Consider the following 7,500-nt stretch of genomic DNA (forward strand, 5'->3'; position numbering starts at 1 on the left):
AAGGTAACTTTGTTATTATCTTTACCTTTGCAATTATCTTTACCTTCACCATGCTTTGCAGCCACAAATGCCTGTTGGCCACATGAGTGCTTGCTGTAGCATTGTCTTTAACTTAGTTGAGGCACATTTGCTGCTTTTCCATGGACGTTCTTGCCATGGTGAGCTACATGTCCTAATTTCTTTCTCACATGTGGCTTCATCAGAAATCTGACCTCCAAGAATCTGACCTACAATTCAACCTGTTCAAGCTGGTTGAATGATAATGAGGTGCCAAGTATTAAACAAAAAAAAAAAGAAAAGGACTTATTTATCTTTCAACCCCATCTATTTCATTTACATACCGACAAATTTACATACATATGAGCACATCAGGAAACTATCAAAACACACACACACACATTCATTTTCATTTATGTGCACACACCCATCTACATACATATACGTACACCAGAAAACTTTATCAAATACAAACACACACACACATTTACTCACCAGGTATGTATATTCATTTAAATGCACACAAATACATATACGTATAGTAGGGTTAACCAAAACCTTGTGAGAGGATTTGGTAGACAGAAACTGAAAGAAGCCCATCATATTTGTGTGTTTGTGCTCTTCCACTATCTGACAAGCAGTGTTGGAGTGTTTACATCCTCATAACCAAGCAGTTCAACAAAAAGAGAGCAATAAAATAATTATTAGATTCAAAATAAATAAAAAAGTACCAGGGCTGATTCGTTTGACTAAAATTCTTCAAGGCGGTGCCCCAGCATGGCCACAGTCTAATAACTGAAACACATAAGCGCTAGAAGATAAAATCCAAACACACACACACACACACACACACACACACACACACACACTGTGATTTTTTCAGACACATACATTAGTCAGAAAGTTTTACACACATGCACACAATCCCACACACACACACATGCACACGATCACACACACACATGCACACAATCACACACACACACAATTGCAGGGTTAATGCACATGTGTGCACGTATGTGTGCAGAGAGGCTAAAACTGCAGGAAGAACAAGAAAAAAAAGAAACTGGAAAATAATAAAATAAAACAAAGATAATAAGGGTAGAGACTTCATACTGAGTGAACCGATGAAAGGGGTGGATGTTGGAAGCAGACACAGGGCATACTATGTGAATCAATGAAAGGGGTGGCTGTGGAAGGGTTACAGAGACACAGTGAGAAAGGAAAAGGTATGTGACCTGAGAACATGTTTATTGTTTGAATAGCAAAAAAGGGAGAACTCCACCCTTCTACCTATGTCATTGTGGCTGGCAGGTATGGGCTGATGTTTGGGGTGGTGGGGAAGAGAGAGAGAGGGGGAGTGCAGTAAAGAGAGTGAGCAACAGAGAGAGAGAGAACGCAACAGAGAAAGAAAGAGAGAAAGAGCAAGGGAGGGAGAGGGGGATAGAAAGTAATAGAGAGCAATAGACAAAGAGAGTGAGCAAGTGACAGAGTAATACAGTGAGAGAGAGAGAGATCAACAGAGAGGGAGAAAGAGCAACAGAGAGAGAAAGAGCAAACAAGAGAGAGAAAGAGCAACAGAGAGAGAAAGAGCAACAGAGAGAGAGAAAGAGCAACAGAGAGAGAGAAAGAGCAACAGAGAGAGAGAGAGAGAGAGAGAGCAACAGAGAGAGAGAGAAAAAAAAACAGAGAGAGAGAGAGAGAAAGAAAGTGAGAAAGAGTAACAAAGAAAGACGCAGACAGGCAAAGAAGCAGACAGACAGACAGACAGACAGACAGCCAGAGCTTTGGATATTGTGTCAGCCAGCCTAAGTAGGGGAAACCTTTAAAATACATAGTAGGGAACAGAAGCAAAGCCTTATGTAATGATTTAATATAAGGGTTTATGAAAGGGATTCCCACTCCCAGCAATAAGAGAAGGGACAGGTATAAAATTTAGGGTAACGCTGGAGAGAATAATGAAGGGGTACAATAACTAAGTCTGGTTTATCTTGGAGTACAGAAACATGGTGTATTTCATGATATAACTGTAAGAGGTAACCTCTCCATGGTCTCTAAATGACTAGAAATAGCAGCCAAATCTTCCTTAGGTCACACCAACTTACTACCTGGCTCTCCGTGTTGTTGATCCGATTAATGTGCAAGTGGCTGAGCGTTCCACAGACACTCGTATCCCTGATGTAGTTCTCAGGGAGATTCAGTGTGACACAGAATGTGACGAGGTTGGCCCCTTTGTAATTACAGGTACAGCTCATTTTTTGCCAGCTGAGCGGACCGGAGCAACAAGAAATAAAGTGTCTTGCTCAAGGAAACAATGTGCCGCCAGGAATCGAACTCACATGGTCTAGTGGTTAGGATTCTTGGCTTTCACCTAGGCGGCCCGGGTTCGATTCCCGGCATGGGAACGCATGTTTTAATGGTGGTGCCCCAGCATGGCCACAGCTCATGAGCTGAAACAAGATAAAATGAAAACAAAATTATAAAATGATATATATATACAACAGGCTTCTTTCAGTTTCCGTCTACCAAATCCACTCACAAGGCTTTGATCGGCTCGAGGCAATAGTAGAAGACACTTGCCCAAGGTGCCATGCAGTGGGACTGAACCCGGAACCATGTGGTTGGTAAGCAAGCCACCTACCACACAGCCACCCTTGCGCCTGGGTGTATGAAAAAAAAAAAAAGTAAGGATGGTAGCCATGGCTGGATTGTCTTTTGATCACAGGACTGTTTGATCGGGGTCGGCCTGTGGTTAAACAAGAGCAGTGACATTTGCAAAGTCGAAACTGTGCTAAGCAAACAGAAGCATGTGTGTGTGTATGTTTGTATGCGTATGACTGTGTACACATCCATATACATACATACATACACAAACACACACATAGACACACACACATCAGAATAAACAAAGAACCTAATGTATAACTTTCATTTTATGGATTATTGATCTCGAATGGAACTGTAATCAATAACCTAAGCCGAGCAAATAAGGTTCCGTGTTCATTTGGGTGAAGTTACACTAGTTGTTGTAGTAGTAGTTTAACACCAGCTCAAGCTCTAGATCAAAAAACATCCCAGCCATGACAAACCACCCTGTCTCATTTTTTTTTTTTTTTTAAATATAAAGAACATTTAGGGACCACATATCCCCTTTCCTTGTGTATAAATACAGTAGGTCGAAAAGGATTCGAGCAAGAACTGGAGTCGATCTGCACTGTTATTTTTAGCACATCAAACAGTAATCTCGAAGAACAGTTGGAGGGCCCTACATGTTCCTTTGATGTTATGATGTATAATTTCCACGAGAGGAAACACAAAAATACAATAAAACTGTTAATGTGCAAACATGCACACACACTTGCACATACATACATACGTGTGTGTATAAGCATATAGATAGATGCATAGTGGGTGCACAAAAGCCTCAATGACTGTGTACATAGTATTGATCCTGGTCACCCAAAATAGCAGCCAGTTGCCGGTTTTACTAAGAAAACATGTATAGAATACACACATATATACACATGTACATATGTGCATGTATGTGTGTGCATGTGTGTAGTATACATGCAGATATATGAGCATCTGTATATATATATATATATATATATATATATATATATAAGCATGTATGTGTGTGTGTATATATGTATATATATATACATGCAGATATATGAGCGTGTATATAACCTTTTGACAACATCCCACAAGAAGCCTGCCTCCACCTCTCTCGCTCTCTCCTTTTCTCTCTTTGTCTTCAGTATAATTTACACTGAAACAAAAACAAAGAATGTATATGAATGAATATAGGTGTGTATATATATGTGTATATATGCACATTTATGAATTTATATATATATATATATATATATATATATATATATATACACACATATATATATACACACATATATCTATACATATATACATATATTATACATATGCATATATATATACTATATATACACACACGCAGACACACATATATATATACTATGTACACATGTACATACATATACATACATATGCATACATACATACATACATATCCATACATACATACATACATACATACATACATACATACATACATATATATATATATATATATATATATATATATACACACACACACACACACACACACAGACACATACACATATATATACATATATAAAATCAATAGCTAACATGTGTGCTCCACGTTACATTGAATCATCTTTCTCTCTCTCTCTCTCCCTCTCTTTTTCTCACATTGTACATAAGAGTACTCCCTCCTCCTCCTCTACCACTACTTCCAGGAAGTTAATAGAATCCAGTAACAAACAAGTTTAACCCTTGTGCAACCACATTTCTAATGAAATAACACTGCAAGGCTGCTTTTTTCCCCATTAAACAATATCATGGATGCACCGAGAACATCAACGAAAAGGAAGCAGTTTTTTGCTCTCTGCATTTTTTGTAATTTTTTTTTCCCCCAGGGTTCAACTAACCATTCCTAACTACTGTGCCCCAGCATGGCCGTAGGACAGTGGCCATGCTGGGGCACAACCTTGAAGGGTTTAGTCAAACAAACTGAGCCCCCACTCCCAGTCCTTATTTTAAAATCTGCTACTTATTGATTTTTTTTCTCCCCGCCCCTTGCTGAACCGCTAAATTACGGGGATGTAAACAAACCAACAGAGGTTATCAAGTGGAGGTGGTAGTGGTAATGATTATGGTGATGGTAGTAATGGGTACAGATACACACACACATATACTTACATAAAACAGGCTTCCACACAGTTTCCATCCACCAACATCACTCACAAAGCATTGCTCAGCCTGGGGCTATAGAAGTAGATATCGCCTAGGTTCCATGCAATGGGATTGAACCTGAAATCATGTAGCTTCAGAGCAAGCTTCTTAACCACACCCGCATACTTGCGGTTTACAGTATTATAACGGGTGTCGGAGGGTGGTGGGATATTCTTTTATTTTTTTACTTGATTAAGTCATTTGATAAAATAAGTACAAATTGAGTAATAGAGCCAATGTAATCGACTAGCCCCTATTTCTCTCCTGAAAGTTCAGGCCTTGTGTCTATAGCAGCAAGCATTATTCACTTTGAACTAGCATTAAAAATCAGGTCATCGATAATAATAAATGTCAAATTCTGTCTGTGCATCCATCCGGAATCGCTATATCTCAGTCTACATTTGCTGAATGTAGACAGATTATATACTTTTTTTGGAATCTACCCTTCATTTGGTTCTTAAACACCCAGCATTGGGATAAGGTCTGGATGAGGATTCGTTATATGCTAACAGCTGAGAAAGACAAAGACACGCACATGTATGTATGTATATTGTGTGCGTGTGTGTGTCTTTCAGTCTCTATCTACCACAATGCTTTGGTTAGCTCACAAGGCTTTGGTCAGCCCAAAGATATAGTAGAAAACACTTGCCCAAGGTGCCACACAGTGGGATTGAACCTAGAACCTTATAGCTGGGAAGCAAACTTCTTACCACACAGTCACACCTGCTCCTTACAAAAATATTTTAAAAAATCACCCTTCATTCTATACAAGAAGTTGAGTCTAAATTATCTTCTTTGACCCTTTGATGTTCAGGTTATTCTACCAAATGTAATATCAATTTATTCACATTGTTTTCAACTAACCATGCATCATCTCCTATCCTTGAGATTTCGATGAAGTGATTGTTTAATGCAGAATGACATTGTAGGGTAGATGTGAGAGGCTGGATCTGGTCAGTTTGAACATAAAGCAAATGGAAAATTTTGGCTGGATACGGCCAGTTTAAATGCTAGAGGGTTACGGCACCCAAACCTTCCTTTTTTCCTGACAATGTGCTGCTTTCACTTGGGGCCATGGACATCATTTCAGAAGAATTTGTTGCATGAACTTATGACAAGAAATTCTCAATTTAAATATACAAAAACATGAATGCTTTAAAACAAAGGGGTTTTTGAGCATCGTTGGAAACGAACTAGAGGTAGTCTCAGGTGGTTTGATAATCGAAAAGTTTTTTTAAATGTCATTCAGAAACTAGCAGGCTTAAGCCTTTTTAAACCATCTCCCCAAGGGTCTCTTTTTCTCTTCCTCTTGGTCTCCCTGGAATAATTTACAATAAAACACTGCAGAAAATATATATATTATACATATACACACACACACACACACACATATATATATATATATGCATATATGTGTGTATATATATATGCATATATGTGTATATATATATATATATATATATATATATATATGCATATATGTGTGTATATATATATATATATATATATATATATATATATGCATATATGTGTGTATATATATATATATATATGCATATATGTGTGTATATATATATATATATATATGCATATATGTGTGTATATATATATATATATATATATATGTGTGTATATATATATATATATATATATATATACATATATATATATATATATGCATATATATGTGTGTATATATATATATATATATATATATATATATGCATATATATATATATATATGCATATATATGTGTGTATATATATATATATATATATATATATATGCATATATATATATATATATATATGCATATATATGTGTGTATATATATATATATATATATATATATATGCATATATATATATATATGCATATATATGTGTGTATATATATATATATATATATATATATATATGCATATATATATATATATATGCATATATATGTGTGTATATATATATATATATATATATATATATATATATATATGCATATATATATATATATATGCATATATATGTGTGTATATATATATATATATATATATATATATGCATATATATATATATATATATGCATATATATATATATGCATATATATATATATATATGCATATATATGTGTGTATATATATATATATATATATATATATATGCATATATATATATATATATATATATATGCATATATATATATATATATATGCATATATATATATGCATATATATATATATATGCATATATATATATATATATGCATATATATATATATGCATATATATATATATATATATGCATATATATATATATATATGCATATATATATATATATATGCATATATATATATATGCATATATATATATATATATGCATATATATATATATATATATATATGCATATATATATATATATATATATATATGCATATATATATATATATATGCATATATATATATGCATATATATATATATATGCATATATATATATATATATATGCATATATATATATATGCATATATATATATATGCATATATATATATATATATATGCATATATATATATATATATGCATATATATATATATGCATATATATATATATATATATATATGCATATATATATATATATATATATGCATATATATATATATATATGCATATATATATATATATATGCATATATATATATATGCATATA

General features: G+C 33.8%; 1 protein-coding gene across 4 annotated transcripts in view; it reads right to left on the reverse strand.

Moving 5' to 3' along the window:
* Window positions 1–7,500, reverse strand: part of LOC106871450 (CDC42 small effector protein 2) — a 168,227-nt gene that overhangs the window by 118,310 nt on the left and 42,417 nt on the right. Inside the window, exon 1 of one of the 4 annotated variants that reach the window (XM_089340248.1) lies at window positions 3,688–3,769. The exons of the other annotated variants lie outside the window; for them this stretch is intronic. The gene's annotated coding sequence lies outside the window, so the exon portion shown is untranslated. Of the gene's footprint in view, window positions 1–3,687; window positions 3,770–7,500 lie in introns of those variants that run through there. 4 annotated transcript variants of the gene reach the window in all.

Source organism: Octopus bimaculoides, chromosome 23 (genome assembly GCF_046866305.1).
Source record: "Octopus bimaculoides isolate indiv1 chromosome 23, ASM4686630v1, whole genome shotgun sequence".
Taxonomy (NCBI): Eukaryota; Metazoa; Mollusca; class Cephalopoda; order Octopoda; family Octopodidae; genus Octopus; species Octopus bimaculoides.